The 14451-nt window shown below is 41.1% G+C and overlaps 1 protein-coding gene across 3 annotated transcripts in view; it reads left to right on the top strand.

The window, feature by feature from the left end:
- The first annotated feature begins 384 nt into the window (after positions 1–384).
- Positions 385–14451, top strand: part of GARRE1 (granule associated Rac and RHOG effector 1) — a 90469-nt gene continuing 76402 nt past the window's right edge. For 2 of the 3 annotated variants that reach the window (XM_081274342.1, XM_081274346.1), the window contains exon 1: positions 385–509. The gene's annotated coding sequence lies outside the window, so the exon portion shown is untranslated. Of the gene's footprint in view, positions 510–14172; positions 14300–14451 lie in introns of those variants that run through there. The other variant, XM_081274344.1, reaches the window with a different exon arrangement.

The raw sequence follows: 14451 nt of genomic DNA, 5'->3' as shown, positions 1-14451 counted from the left end.
CCCTCTTCCACTTTCCCCTCCTACCACTTGTCACAATTGGCACTATAGTATCACCGGGATCTGTGACAGCTGCATTCTGTTTCTACCAATAGAGAATGAACCTATGAGGCTAAGAGTATTATCCGATTCCGGCAGTGACTAAGGACTGTCAGCGCCTGGCATCTACAGCTCAATTCTTAAGTCATCAATTTCAATAATAAATCCATAAGGACGCAACTGTCCTCTCCCGCACCGGGGCCAAGCCATTGTGGAGAATCAGAGCGATCCTAAGGCTCCGGTTGCCAGTCCTCAACCCTTTCCCAAGCCGTCCCATCCGGACGTCCTCGATCTGCAGAAAAGACGCTCAGGGACACCCCCGCCCCGCTTGCGCTAGGGGAGGGTCGGCTCCAGCCGCGGGATCCGCAGACACCCCGGCGTTCGCCTGGGGCGGGGGCGGGGCTGGCTCTAACGTCACTTCCGGTGTACACAGCCGGTCCGGGCGGTGTGCTGGGGGTCGGAGCCCGTCGCAGGTGAGGAGCGGGCGCGAGCGGGCGCGGGCGGGCGCAGGCAGGCGGGGTCGGACGGTGGGCGGTGGGTTGTGGGACGTGGCCCGGACTGGTGACGGGACGAGCTCGCGGGTCGCCGTTCCGCTCGGGACCGCAGGGCTCCGGCCCTTGGGCACCCACCCCTTGCCCGCCCGCTGTGGAGGACGCCGGGCTCTGCGGGCGCTGGCCGAGCGGACGGAAGCCCGGAGGAGCCTCCTGGCGCGTGCCTGGGACTGGGGGCGCAGCCGAGACCCGGAGGACGCGGGACGGGAGGGGAGGAACGGCGCCGGCCAGGCGAGGGAGGGGGACATTCCCTCGGGACGCCGGGGCCGGAGAGGTCAGGCTGGCGCTGGTACCCGCTCCCGGAAGCTCGCGGAGCAGTCCGCGAAAGGACAGCGGCCTGTGGGCAGCAGGCGGCCGGAGTCCACTGAGGCTGGTGGGGGACGCGGCCCTCACGCCGCCCCGCGGCTGCCTGACCCGCGGTGCGCACCTTCCCATTCGTGCCGGGCCGCTGAGGAACGTGATTTTCCGGCCCTGCTGAGCCTGTTGGCGCAGTGGGGCCAGGGGAGGGTCCGCGGGGACCCGGGAGGGCCGGGGTTGAAGATGAAGGACCCACGCCCGTGGGGAGCGCAGGGTCAGGGGTGTGTCTTCCTGCTTCGCGCGGTGCGAGGAAAGAAGCGTGGCTGGTTGGCATGATAAGAATTTTGTTTATACTTCTTACAAAATTTGTCAGAGAATCACTGGGCTTGGAGAGCCCAAATTTGAAAGTAGCATGTTTCTGCCCCTCATTCCCATTATAAGAGGAATTTATTCTTCTCGCCTTTGTAAAACACTCAAGACATTACAAAAAATGTTAAGGGAGGAAATGACAGACATCCACCAACCTATCATTCAGTGACAACCACAGCTATCATTTTAGTGATATCAGTAAATACAGATATATGATGTCACTTTTTTATGGGCTTCGTAGTACACCATTATATGCTATAATTTAACCAAACCCTACCGATGAACATTTATTTATTTTTGGCACAGGGAATTGAACCCTGGGAAGCTCTACCACTGTGTTTCATCCCAGCCCCAACCCCCACCCCATCCCCTTTTTTTGAGACAGGGGTTTCTCCTTGTTGCTTAGGGTTTGCTAAATGGCTAAGGTTGGCCTGGAACTTCCTGGGATTACAGGCATGCACCGCAGGGCCTGGCCTGATGAATATTTAGATTATTTCCATTTTGCCATAAAATGATTTTGCCAAAAGGATTTGTCTGATTATTGTCTTGGGATAAATTCACAACTGGGTGTAAAGGTAACATTCATTAAAAAATAAATACTATGTATTTTTTTCTTCTTTCATATATTTGGAAAATTCTTCCCTATTCCCATGTTTCAAAAAAACTCCATCCACCTTTGCTTCTCATCGTTTTATTTACTTTTAGTTATTTAATCTACTTAGAACTTATTTTTGGTTTAAGATATAAAATAGTTTCTGAATAGCTAGTCAATTGTTGCAGTTTTATTGAATAAGCTGTAACTGTTTTTTCTTCTTATATTTTAGGTTTAAAGTTCTAAGTATGTATTTATAAAGGTCTACTTACAGATTTTTGTGTTTGATCAGATATTTTCATGTGCCTTAAAAAATGCCACAATTTTTTATTTTCAGTGCTTTTTTTTAAAAAAATAATTTTCCTTTACAATCCAAGGAGTATTTCATGTTTGAGATTTTTTTTAAATGAACATTTTTTTAAAAAATATTTATTCTTAAGTTTTAGGTGGATACAATATCTTTATTTTACATTTATGTGGTGCTGAGGATCAGACCCAGTGCCTCATGCATGCTAGGTGAGCACTGTACCACTGAGCCACAATCCCAACCCCTAAAATGTACATTTTAAGTCTGTTTAAAGTCCTTTGTCCATTTCTCAATTGAATTATTTGTTGTTTTGTTCTTGAGTTGTAAATAATCATTACTTATTCTGGATAGTAGCCTCTCATTAGATAAATAATTTTTTTTTAAATTTTAAAATATTTTTTTTTATTTTTAGTTTTCAGCAGACACAACATCTTTGTTTGTATGTGGTGCAGAGGATCGAACCCAGGCCGCACACATGCCAGGCGAGCGTACTACCACTTGAGCCACATCCCCAGTCCCAGATAAATAATTTTTTAAAAATGCACTTTTAAAGGCAAAAGTTTATTTTATTGCTGTTTCATTTACTTTCTTACTGACAAGATAACAAACTCCATATGAAGAGTTCAGGTTTGTTGTGGCAACTTTTCAGTCTGGCATTTGAGATTCTAATCTTCCTCTATTTTTGCACATGAATACGTAGGTTAGATTGGAGACCAAGATAGAAAAGTTCTCAGATTCCCTTGGCAAGCCTAGATTTTTCAATCTAAAATTATCTCTGGATTTTTGGAAGACAGCATACTTTAAGCATCCTTAAAACAATAAATAAGTTGCATATGATTCTGCAAAATTTTTTACTAAATGTTTATTCTTTTGAAAATCTTAAGCCTAATATACCAGGCACTATATGCCCAGTGGATCTTCTAAACCTCTAGGAAAATAGTTGAATCTGAGCTAGCAGGGTGAAGTATCACATGAATTAAGTGCCCACTCTCTCTCTTTCCCTCCTGTGAATTTGTCTTTGGTGGAAGATGATGATCTTTCTACGTGGACAAAGAATGTTAGTTTGATTAAGAAATTGCTTTGTTTTGGAGTTACAGAAAAGCAGGCTGCCATTTTTCTCTTAGAACCTGAAGTGTTAGGAGTTGAGCTTCAAATGTGTCTTTGTTTCTGTTGAAACTGTCCTCTTGAGGGTCCCTTAATTGATAGATGCAATGGCCGTTGCTTACTCATTTCCTTTGACTGTTAATATTGGTGTGATGAGCCATTCTTTTTTTTTCATGAACCAGCCTGGCTCTTAGTTGGCCTTTTCCAAAAAGGTTGTGGTCATTTTCTTAAATTTGTGTGACTGTGCCTTATCACTTGTTTTTGCTGCTCTATTTCCTACATCTGCCTGGGGACTGTTTTTGAGGCTTAGCTTCATACTACTTCCCCCACCTCCCCATATATGCTCCTTTCCCACATATCCTGTATGTGACTTCTACATAGAGAACCATCTTGCTCCCCACCTCTGCGTCTACTTGCTGACCCCCATCTCAGACTTTTCTCAGGTTAATCTTTCATTTTCCTGTCTTCTCAACATGTTTCTAAAGCCATACTTTCTCCAGGTGTTGGAGCCCTTCATCACTTCTCAAGGTGGTTCTTACTAGCTGATATATCATGTCTTATCTTCTTTTTTGATACAGGTTGCATTTGCCATTTGTGTTCTGTTTATCTTAATTTAGACTTTGTACCTTTTTTCTAAGGGACTTCAGATATAATCTGGTCCCACTCTGGATAGAAAGAGGAGAACCAGTGAATTTAGTTAGCTCCCATTAATGAAGTACTTACAGTATGGGCCAGTCACTTCACTGTAGGATCAGAATCCAGAGCTGAAAGGTACAGCCTGGGCAAGAAAGTCAAATAAGCCGTTGCCAGAAAATATCCCAAGTGCATAGAAGGGGAGACACTGAAAAAATTCTGCCAGGTTTCAGGGATCTTGCCTATCTTGTTCACTGCGTTTATCTCTAGGGCCTAGAACACAGTGTTCTGGAAATGATTTGGTATTTGCTGAATGAATGAATGATCATCTGAAAATAAAATCAAAACAATACAAATCAACTATCTACAGAAAGATACAAGGCCAAAAGACATTTTGCAAATGTAGTTTAGAGAATTTCAGAGAAAACTTTAAATTCAACCAAACTGACCCAGCTATAACCCCAGGAAGGCATGATTGGAATGTGTTTGTAGTCAGAAAGCTCAAACTTAATTTTGTAGCCTCAAAAGAAAGATGTGTGTTTCTAGGAGAGGGTTCAGATGATGTTTGTGGAAATTGGGGTGGATAGTGTGTCTGTAACACTACCTGGGAGCCCTGACCAGAGAAGCTTAATGCAGTCTTCTGTAGAACCTCTCCAGTACCGAATGGATGAGTGTGTCCATGTTGATGCCTCTAGCTGGGAGTGTCTTTTCTCTTGCTTAGTTTATGTCCTCCTGATACCCTCTGATTAGAACTGGGTTTCGAGGATGTTGAGAGCTCTGTATCCATATGCTTGTGTCAGATCCTGATCTTGGCATGCTGTCTAATCTCTTGGGTTTCCTATGGGTAGAATAAAGATAATAGTAGCACCTTTCCCTTAGTGCCATGAGGGCCTTGAACACACTGCCTGGTAGCTACCTGGTAAGTGTTCAACAAGGGTTAGCTCTTTGGGTATTTATAAACGTAGTAACTGGCTTTCTGGCTAATATGTTACTCATCTTTGAGCTAACAAAGGCTAAATCAGACCCCTTGAAGCTGCTTATTTTTGGGTGCACAGATAAAACTGATAACCATACAGTGAGAAGTGATGACAGGCTTTTCCCAGACTGCTCACACAGAGAATCCAGCCTGCAATTTTCAGGGAAGACTTCCTGGAGAAGGCTGTTCTTGAATAGAATACTGTGGGAAAAAGCTAATCCTTCCTGGGTGTGGTCATACACCTGTAATCCTGGTTATTTAGGAGGTTGAAGATCACAAGTTTGAGGCCAACCTCCAGAACCTAGTGAGACTCTGTCTCAAAATTAAAAAGGGGGGCTGGGGATATAGCTCAGCAGAGTGCTTGCTTCACATGCACAAAGCCCTGGGTTTAATCTCCAGCAACACACACACATATACATACACACACAAAGGGGGGGGGGTGAGAGATGAGTATGTAACTCCTTGGTTCAATTCTCAGTACTGCCCCCCCCCCACGCGCAAAAAAAAAAAAAAGTGAGTCTAGCACCATTGAAGGGGAGGACATTTAGGTAGGACCATGACATGGATAAAGAAGTAGCAGTGAGCAGGCATAATGTATGTGAAGAATAAAATATATCTAACTTACTGAGCACTAGCAATACTTCAGGTGCTAAGCTAAGCCTTAGGCTCTGTGATAACCAGATCAGGTGTTAAGTGCTTTGTGTGCATTACCTCATTTAGTCTTTACAACAACCCTGTGAGGCAGGTACTTACTGTTATAGAAATGCCATGTTGAATGTCACCTGAGAGGTCTCTGTTGCTTCAGCCTGCATGCTGCTGCAGGGCTAACTAACTCTTTTTTTTTTTTTTTTTTTAAAAGAGAGAGTGAGAGAGGAGAGAGAGAGAGAGAGAGAGAGAGAGAGAGAGAGAGAATTTTTAATATTTATTTTTTAGTTCTCGGCGGACACAACATCTTTGTTTGTATGTGGTGCTGAGGATCGAACCCGGGCCGCACGCATGCCAGGCGAGCGCGCTACCGCTTGAGCCACATCCCCAGCCCCGCTAACTAACTCTTGATGTCTTTTGAACATTTAAAAGCTTTGTGATCTGGTTCTGATGAAGTCCAAAGCTCACAAAGATCCTGTGACTTCATGAAACCATCTTTGGTTAATATGTATAAATAATGCATTTCTTAGAATTTAATTAAAGCAGCATACGTGCAGATATGGAATGAGCTCAGAGAAATATCGTTCATGAGAAGAACAAGGGGCAGAAAGATGTGCACATGTGCCCATGGTGTAAATAAATAAAGAAGAAATATATAGAAAACACATGAAACTGATTTCTAAGAGCAGAAAAAATTTCTGGAATGATAGAAAAGAAGTGATTGCCTTTGGGGTGAGGCCTCAGAAAACCAGCCTGTTAGCCTGTTGGAATTACCTTCCTTTTTCTTACATACCATTTTGTATGGTGTGTGTATATATGTGTGTGTGTTATATTTATATATATATATATATATATATATATATATATATATATATATATATTTAAGTTGTAGATACTACCCTTATTTATTTTTTTGAGGTACTGAGGATCGAACCCAGGGCCTTGCACGTGCTAGGCGAGCGCTCTACCACTGAGCCATAATCCCAGTCCTGTATATTGTTTTGATTTCAAAATTTAAGTGGGCATGAGGCACACTCCTATAATCCCAGCTATTTGGGAGGCTAAAGAAGAAAGATACTAAGTGTAAGGCCAGCCTTGACAAGTTAGTGAGACCCTGTCTCAAAAAAAAAAAAAAAAAAAAAAAAGGCTGAGGTAAACATTCCTGGGTTTAATCCTCAGTACCAAAGACCAAAACAAAGAATGAACAAAAGAAAATTAATAAATTAAAACATACATGTATGTGATGTATACTCACATAGGGAGGGGGCAAAAAAGCAAATACAGCCAAATGCTTTTGAGTTCAAGTTTTGTTTCTACCACTTAACTGGTCACTAACTTCTGAGTCACAAAACTTCTTGTCTCCATTTACTCCATTTCAAAATGAGGGAGGTAACATTACCTATCTCCTAAGGTTAGAGTGAGGTTTTAATGAGTTTATATTTGTAAAGACCTTAGACTGATTGTGGCGGGAATGTTTTTGTTGCTATGGCTGTGGACTGTACTACAATAAATGTGATGATGTGTTCAGTCTCCTTCTATCATTCTTATAGTTCATTTGGAGAGAAAGACATATAGAGTTACTGACAGGCAGTGATAGCAGAGGGTGCAGGGGATCAGGAAAAGTTCTGTGATGACTTAGGTGGCCTAAGCATGATGGTCATCAGAACTATGAATCTTAAATATGGGTAACTTCAGGAAAAAGTCAAACAAAGGGGAAAGGATACAAAGTGTCTTGTTCTAAGGCCCAGATAGCTTGAGGCAGAAGGATCAGAAACAAAAAAAGCTGAAGAGAAACTAGGATATGTGTGGGATGGCAGGTCAGTCATCATTATATGTCAGTTTTTCCTGAGTGTATATAAGATGATGTGATTTATTGATGGCATCTTAGACCATTAGTGTGGAGGTTCTACTTTGATCTTTTTGGGGGATGGGGAGGAGCTGGTCCTGGGGATTGAATCCTTTACTTTGATTTTTTAAATGGCTGTGAGATGTTCTTGTATAATTTATTTAATAAACCCCTTAATGCAGGACATGTGAGTTACTTCCTGGTTGATGCTTATAGACAGACTGACAGCGGGTGTTCTTGACTCTACTGTGAATCTACGCCCCCGCCTCAGGATCAAACCCAGTACCTTGTGCATGTCAGGCAAGCACTCTACCATGGAGCTTACATCTACAGCCCTTACTATGAGTGTATTTCTAATTTAAGATTCATTCCTAGCTATAATATTGCTCTCTTTAAAAAAACAACAACAACAACAACAAAACCTTTTTGACTGTGTCTGGGCCACTGGCAGTAAATGCATTTTCAAATTGGCAGTTGTAAAGATTCATTTTCAAATTAAAGGTGATTTGGTGAGAGGGCAATTATAGCCAGAGAATGAGAATATCTGAGTCTTCCCCCTCTCCACTCCCTGGTCCCAGAGGTGGATATAAACACATGAGAATAGAGGCTGAAGAAAGTTGGCTTGGCTTCCAGACCTAGGTGCCCCAGGTTCTGGTGACTTAGGCAGGGAGAGGCCAAAGTGGGCCTTTTTGTCAACTTACAAGGACTTGTGCTGTCCCTGGGTCTCAAAATAGGAAAGAATGCACTATATCCTTATATTTAAGTAACTTTGTCATGTACTTTGTATTTCAAGGTGACTGATCTCCCTTTTCAGCTATGTCTCCCTCTTTAGCTGTCTGTCAGTTATCTCCTTCTTCAGCTATGGCATATGTTCTATTTCTCTCTGAAGGAGGAGGGACCAGTAGGCAGGGAAATGGGAGGAGCCATGACCTTTTTCTCTGGAGCACACTGGGCATCCTCACTTTTTCAGTTTGTTGCCTGGACTTTGTGAGTTGGGAGCTGCAGGAAAGTAAGTTCTGTTTCTGGAAGCTGTAACTGTGGTATGGCAGAATGGGGGTGTTTTGTAGTAGTTCAGAATGAAAAATTATAGTGGAAGACAAAGTGTTACCCTCTGACTAATCCATAGACTCTTTGTAAAGAGGGTGGTAGCTTCCACTTACTGAATCTCAAGGTGTGCCAAGTGCTGTGCTTTATGAATTTAATCCTCACCATAGTACTGAAGAAACTGAAGCACAAGAATCCAAGTGACTTAACCGGGTGGCACATGCCTGTAATCTCAGCTACTCCAGAGACTGAGGCAGGAAGATTACAAGTTGGAGGCTAACATAGACAACTTAGTGAGAACCCTGTCTTAAAATAAAATGAAAAGGGCTGGGGATGAAATTTGGTGGTAGAGAACTTGTCTCCCCTTGTGAGGCCCTGGGTCTGTACCTATTATGGGGGCGGGGGAGGAAATATTGGTTTTTTTCCAAGTGACTTCCTTAAGGTCATAAAGTTAACAAGCGCCACTCATTAAGCTGATAATTACTGAGAGTAGGAATTCCCATCTAGGTCAGTCTGATTCCTAATCCATACTGGTAAACTACTGCACTTCATCAGTGCCATATTTCTACGAAGTTTCTTCTTTGTATTGGAGCATCTTACTGAAAAGAGAGGGGCCTGAACAGTTTCCTATTTTTTTCTCATTAGATTATAAGCTGTACCACTGCATCCCTGATGCCTGGAGTAGTACTGTGCACATAGTAGGACCTCAGCAAATGCTTGAGGTGTGTGAAGGCTCATGGTGTGGATAACTGGTAGAGCTGGAAGATTAGACTGGAGGTTAACCACTGGGGGCCTGCTTTCTGAAGCTGCCTTCCTTGTCTGGTAGGTGAATATGAGGAGGCCTCTAGCATTTCCACTTTTCTAAAGGTTTGGCTTGCTGAAATGTTTGTGGAGAAAAACAGGCTCCCTAGTTGTGACTCTGGCTTGCTGGTCTTTTTGATAAATGAGAGGGCTTTCTGTATGTGTACAATTGGAGTCAGTGTTCCCAGTTCGGAGAAGGAAGCCACTATCATTCTCCATTGATAAAACTGTTGTTGATTACCTTACATTTTCAGAAATGGTCTTGAATCTGGAATTTATAAAAATTTATATAATTCCTCTCCATAATAAAAAAAATAATTTCCAACATAGTTTGATTTGCTTCTCTGTAAATTTCTGGAGAAGTATTTGTTTTCCCCTTTGAGGTTAATTTTGAATAGGTCACACAATGTTAAGAATGAGTAGTGGTATTGAATTTTGTTTTCTTAAGTAACTTTTATTTTATTTTATTATTTTCAAAATTTATTTATTTTACAGTAGAATACATTTTGGTATTTAATACACAAATGGAGCACAACTTCTCATTGATTGCTCTGGCTGTACATGGTTCAGACTCATTCCACTAGTGTAATCATACATGTATATAGGGTAATAATATCTGTCTCTTTCTACTATCTCTTAAGTAACTTTCTAATGGATGCAATTAGTTTTTACTAGACCAACTTTCTTTTTTGGGAGGGTTACTGGGAATCTGGGGGCACTCGACCACTGAGCCACATCCCTATCCCTGTTTTTAATTTTATTAGAGACAGGGTTCTCACTGAGTTTCTTAGTATCTCACTAAATCACTGAGGCTTGCTTTGAACTCTCGATCCTCCTGCCTCAGCCTTCCTAGTCCCTAGTATTACAGGCGTGCACAGCCGCACCTGCTTAGACCAAGTTTCTTTTACAAGTTTGAAAAGTTCTTGTAGATGTGATGTTGTGAAATTCCTATTTGGTTTTCTTCCCTGTTTCCTGGCATTACAACTCCTAAAATAATAATACTTGAAACCTCCAAAGTAATAAATATTTGGGGCTTCAGGATGGAGGCTGATGGACTGAAAATCAAGGCAGCATCATAGAGTTGGAACTTCAGCCCACTCGGCAGTCTCTGGCAAGGGGAGAAGAACTGAAAGTTGAATTGATCACCAGTTGCCAGTGATTTAATCAGTCATGCCTACGTAATGAAACCTTCTTGAAAACCTGACAGAACAGGGTTCAGAGAGCTTCTGGATAGTTAAACTGGTGAAGGCTCATCATGGAGGACGGGTGCCCAGAGAATGCTCTGCATATTTTCATATGTATACTTTTTACAAGAACAAGATATTTTGGTAAGTATTATCCAGTTGGTTTCATGAATTCTGTGAGCCACTCCGGCAAACTCATGGAATTCAAGAAAAGGGTTGAAGGAATCCTGATTTAAATCGTGTTGAAAAAATAAAACAAACAGAAGTTTCAATTGGCATCAGAAGCCTGGGACAGTGAAATGACTGAGCCTTTAACCTATGGGATCTGATGTTATCTCCAGACAGATGTGTCAGAGTTGAGTTAGAGAAAACCCTGCTGTTGTCCTCAGGAGAATCTATAGAATTGCTTGCTTACTTGATGTGTTGAGACAACAACCCCCCCACCCCCCACCCCCCAATTTTAGTGTCAGAAGCCTGTTGTGAGAGAGGAGTAACTGAGGTAGGTAGTTAGCCTTGAATTCTCAGATTAGATAACTGGGCTTTTTTGTGGTTGTTGTTACCACACTGTAACAAAAATAAACTACAGGTTTTTAGTGTATGGAGATTGTTGTTGCATTTTTAAAAACTGGATCTGAAAAAATTAACATCAGTACTTTGTAATTAAAGAAAAGTAACTTATTCTCACCCCAGTTTACACTTGATTTTCCATTAGCACAATTTGTTTGGGTGAATTTGATAGAAAAAATGTTAATGGTTTAAGATCATTTTAGTTTAAGGATAAAAACTTCATTTTAGGGGCTGAGGCTGTAGCTCAGTGGTTAAGGTGCTTGCCTCGTATGTGTGAGGTACTGGGTTTAATCCTCAGCACCACATAAAATAAATAAAGATACTGTGTGTTCATCTACAACTAAATAAACATTAAAAAAAAAGACATTGCCTAAAAAAAAAAAAAAAAACACCTCATTTTACCACAGCAAACATTTTCAGAAGAGCCAACTTTGTTTATTCTTTGGTGATATGTAATGGTTTGTATATGTGTTTGTGTGTGTGTGTGTGTGTGTGTAGACAAAACTTTTTTCTTTTCAAGGATTCACTCTTTTCTCCTTTTGAAGATTTTTGTTTAACAAAAATTCTTTTGGTTTATTCTTTTGTTTCTTTAATAAAAATACTCTAAAGGTTCTAATATTACTAGTTTTATTTTTTTTATGGCAACAGTAAATTTTTGAAAGTTAATTTTTTTTTCTTTTTAGTACTGGGAATTGGATTCAGGAACACTATACCACTGAGGTACTTCCCCAGCCCTTTTAATTTAATTTAATTTATATGTTTATTTAATTTGGTACTGGGGATGGAACCTAGGGGTACTTTACCACTGAGCTATATCCCCAGCCTTTTTTAAATTTTCAAATAGGGTCTTACTAAGTTGCCCCAGCTGGCCTCAAACTTGAGAGCCTCCTTTCTTAGCCTCCTGAGGAGCTGGGATTCAGGTTGTGTGTCACTGTGCTGGCTCTGAAAATTAGTTTTTAAACTTCATAAAAAAATTAAGCATCAGTCTTAAAGAACAGAATACAGTAAGTCATTTTATTATCAGAAAATTAGATTGATAGCTCTAGGTCTGTTCTCAACAGGACGGACTTTTTTTTTTCATCGAATGTTAATTCTGTGTCAAGTTGAATGTGTGGTAATTACCACCCATTTCGTTTACTTTTCTACTTATGTAATGGCTTTAAAAAATAAACAAGAGCTGGGGTTGTAGCTCAGCGATATAGCACTTGCCTTGCAAGCATGAAGTACTAGGTTCAATCCTTAGCACCACATAAAAAAATAAAGATATTGTGTCCATCTACAACTAAAAAAAATTTAAAAAAATAAACAAAACCCTCAATTTAAACAAAATTAAACCTATTCCTCGTCTATATGACCATTTAACATATTTGGCCTTTTTTTTTTTAAACCCGTGTTATTTTGAAAGTGAATTTCAACTCTGTTGACTTTGTGGTTAGAAGTTTTTCTTCTGCTTAAATGAAATGATCAGCTGTTTGTAAATTACCAAATATGAAAGCTCCTTAGAACCACTAATGATAACTTGCTTTGGTTTTGTAGAGGAATGCCATATTTTGTGGTAATAAATTGTTATAAGAGCAAATGTCACCACAGAGGCAGTCAAGTGTCACTGTGTGTGTGTTTTGTTCCATGGTTAGACTTATTGCTCCTTGTGAGCAGTCTGTCATGTTTATTGCTATATTCTGGTGCCTACGACATAGAGGCTGAACTCAACAGCACTGTCTCACGTCAGCAGTGTAGAAGCGTTTTTATTTTCTGGTGTTAGGGAATGAACCTAGGGCCTCACGTAACATAGGCAAGTGCTCTATCACTGAGCTGCATCCCAGCCAGAATCTTCATTTTAACTATGACAGGTTCTGGCCCTTGATTGGGATTTTTATTTAGTAGACTTTTTTTCTATCTCCTTGAGGTTTTATAACTCAATATAGGATACATGGACTTCACATTTTGTTATGTAATCAATTTGTAGCTCTTTGGGTTTTTTTTTAAATTTATTTTTTTAGTTGTAGGTGGACAATACCTTTATTTTATTTATTTTTATGTGGTGCTGAGGATCGAACCCAGGCCTTTGCATATGCTAGTCGAGCACTCTACTGCTAGCCACAACTCCAGCTCTGTAACTCTTTGTTTTTTTTTTTTTTTAAATTATTTTATTGTTGGTTGTTCAAAACATTACATAGTTCTTAATATACCATATTTCACAGATTGATTCAAGTGGGTTATGAACTCCCATTTTTACCCCGTATACAGATTGCTGTGTCACATCAGTTACATTTCCATTGATTTACAAATTGCCTTTCTAGTGACTGATGTATTCTGCTGTCTATCCCATTCTCCACTGTCCCCCCTCCCCTCCCCTTGACAACAGTTTTTTGTTGTTGTTGTTGTTGTTTGTTTTGTTTTGTTTTTTTGTGGTGCTGGGAATTGAACCCAGGGCCCACCAACTAAGCTATATTTCCAGCCCAACAATGCTTTTCTTTATTTATATGTGGTGCTGAGGCTCCAACCCAGTGCCTCACACATGCTAGGCAAGTGTTCTACCACTGAGCCACAGCCCCTTGACAGCAGTTTTAATAGCCACTTCTTGACTGGGGGGGGGGGGGGAGATTAATCTTGGCCTCCCTAAAATGTTTTCATTTGACATTTTTTACATTGATAGGACAAATATTTTGGGAGTTTTTGCATGAGTATTAAATTTAAAATGTTTTAGTATTAATTCCTAGGAAGCCATTCTGTAGGTTAGTGTCCAGTTTTTCTTTTGGAGCTGTCTCCCTGTCACAGAAATAGTCTGTGGCTTGGTGGACCCAGAAGGGTCACTTCCTTTCCTCTGGCCTTGGCTCTCTCCATTCCTGCCTTTCCATTTTGATGTTTTAATGATACCCTCCCTGCTCAATGATTTGTGTTCAGGAAGCTAGGCGGTGATTACTTTTGTTTCTGCTTTGTGAACTTCCTCCCCCATTTCCTATTTTTACTGTAGTTGCACAGGAAATGAGGCGGCTCCTGGCTGGCTGCTGCTGAGCACTGATTTTAGGTGGTGGAGGACAAGGGCTTAGGGTCTGAACGATGTACAACATTTTGTACCTTTGTCTTTTTATTACCTTCTTCCTCTAGGACTTATAGGAACATTTAGTGATTGGGTTGAGATGATGTCATGGCCTTCTCAGTCCTGGATGGGGAGCAATTGCTGCTTAGCTGAAGGACAGAATTTTTGTGAAGTACGTGAGTGCTTTTGTTCAGTGGTAATAGTATGGTGGGATGTTGTGTCCCTGTGGCCCAGTTCCTGTCATGGGTAAACAGTGAACACTTTGGCAGGAGCAGAGGGTAGCTTGAAGGGACAAGATCTGCTGCAGGTAAGGCTGGGAAGGTGGATACTGGGTACTTTTTTGGCTTGAAGTTGACTGAGGCACCCCTTCTGCTCTGAGGTCTATATAAGGGCCTTAGCCTGTGGGAAGGGGGGCCTTCCTCTGAATTCATAGCATTTATTTTCTAAACTATTTAGTTA

The sequence above is a fragment of the Spermophilus citellus genome (assembly GCF_964194105.1).
Source record: "Spermophilus citellus genome assembly, chromosome: 18".
Lineage (NCBI taxonomy): Eukaryota > Metazoa > Chordata > Mammalia > Rodentia > Sciuridae > Spermophilus > Spermophilus citellus.
This window is presented reverse-complemented; position numbering and strand designations above follow the sequence as displayed.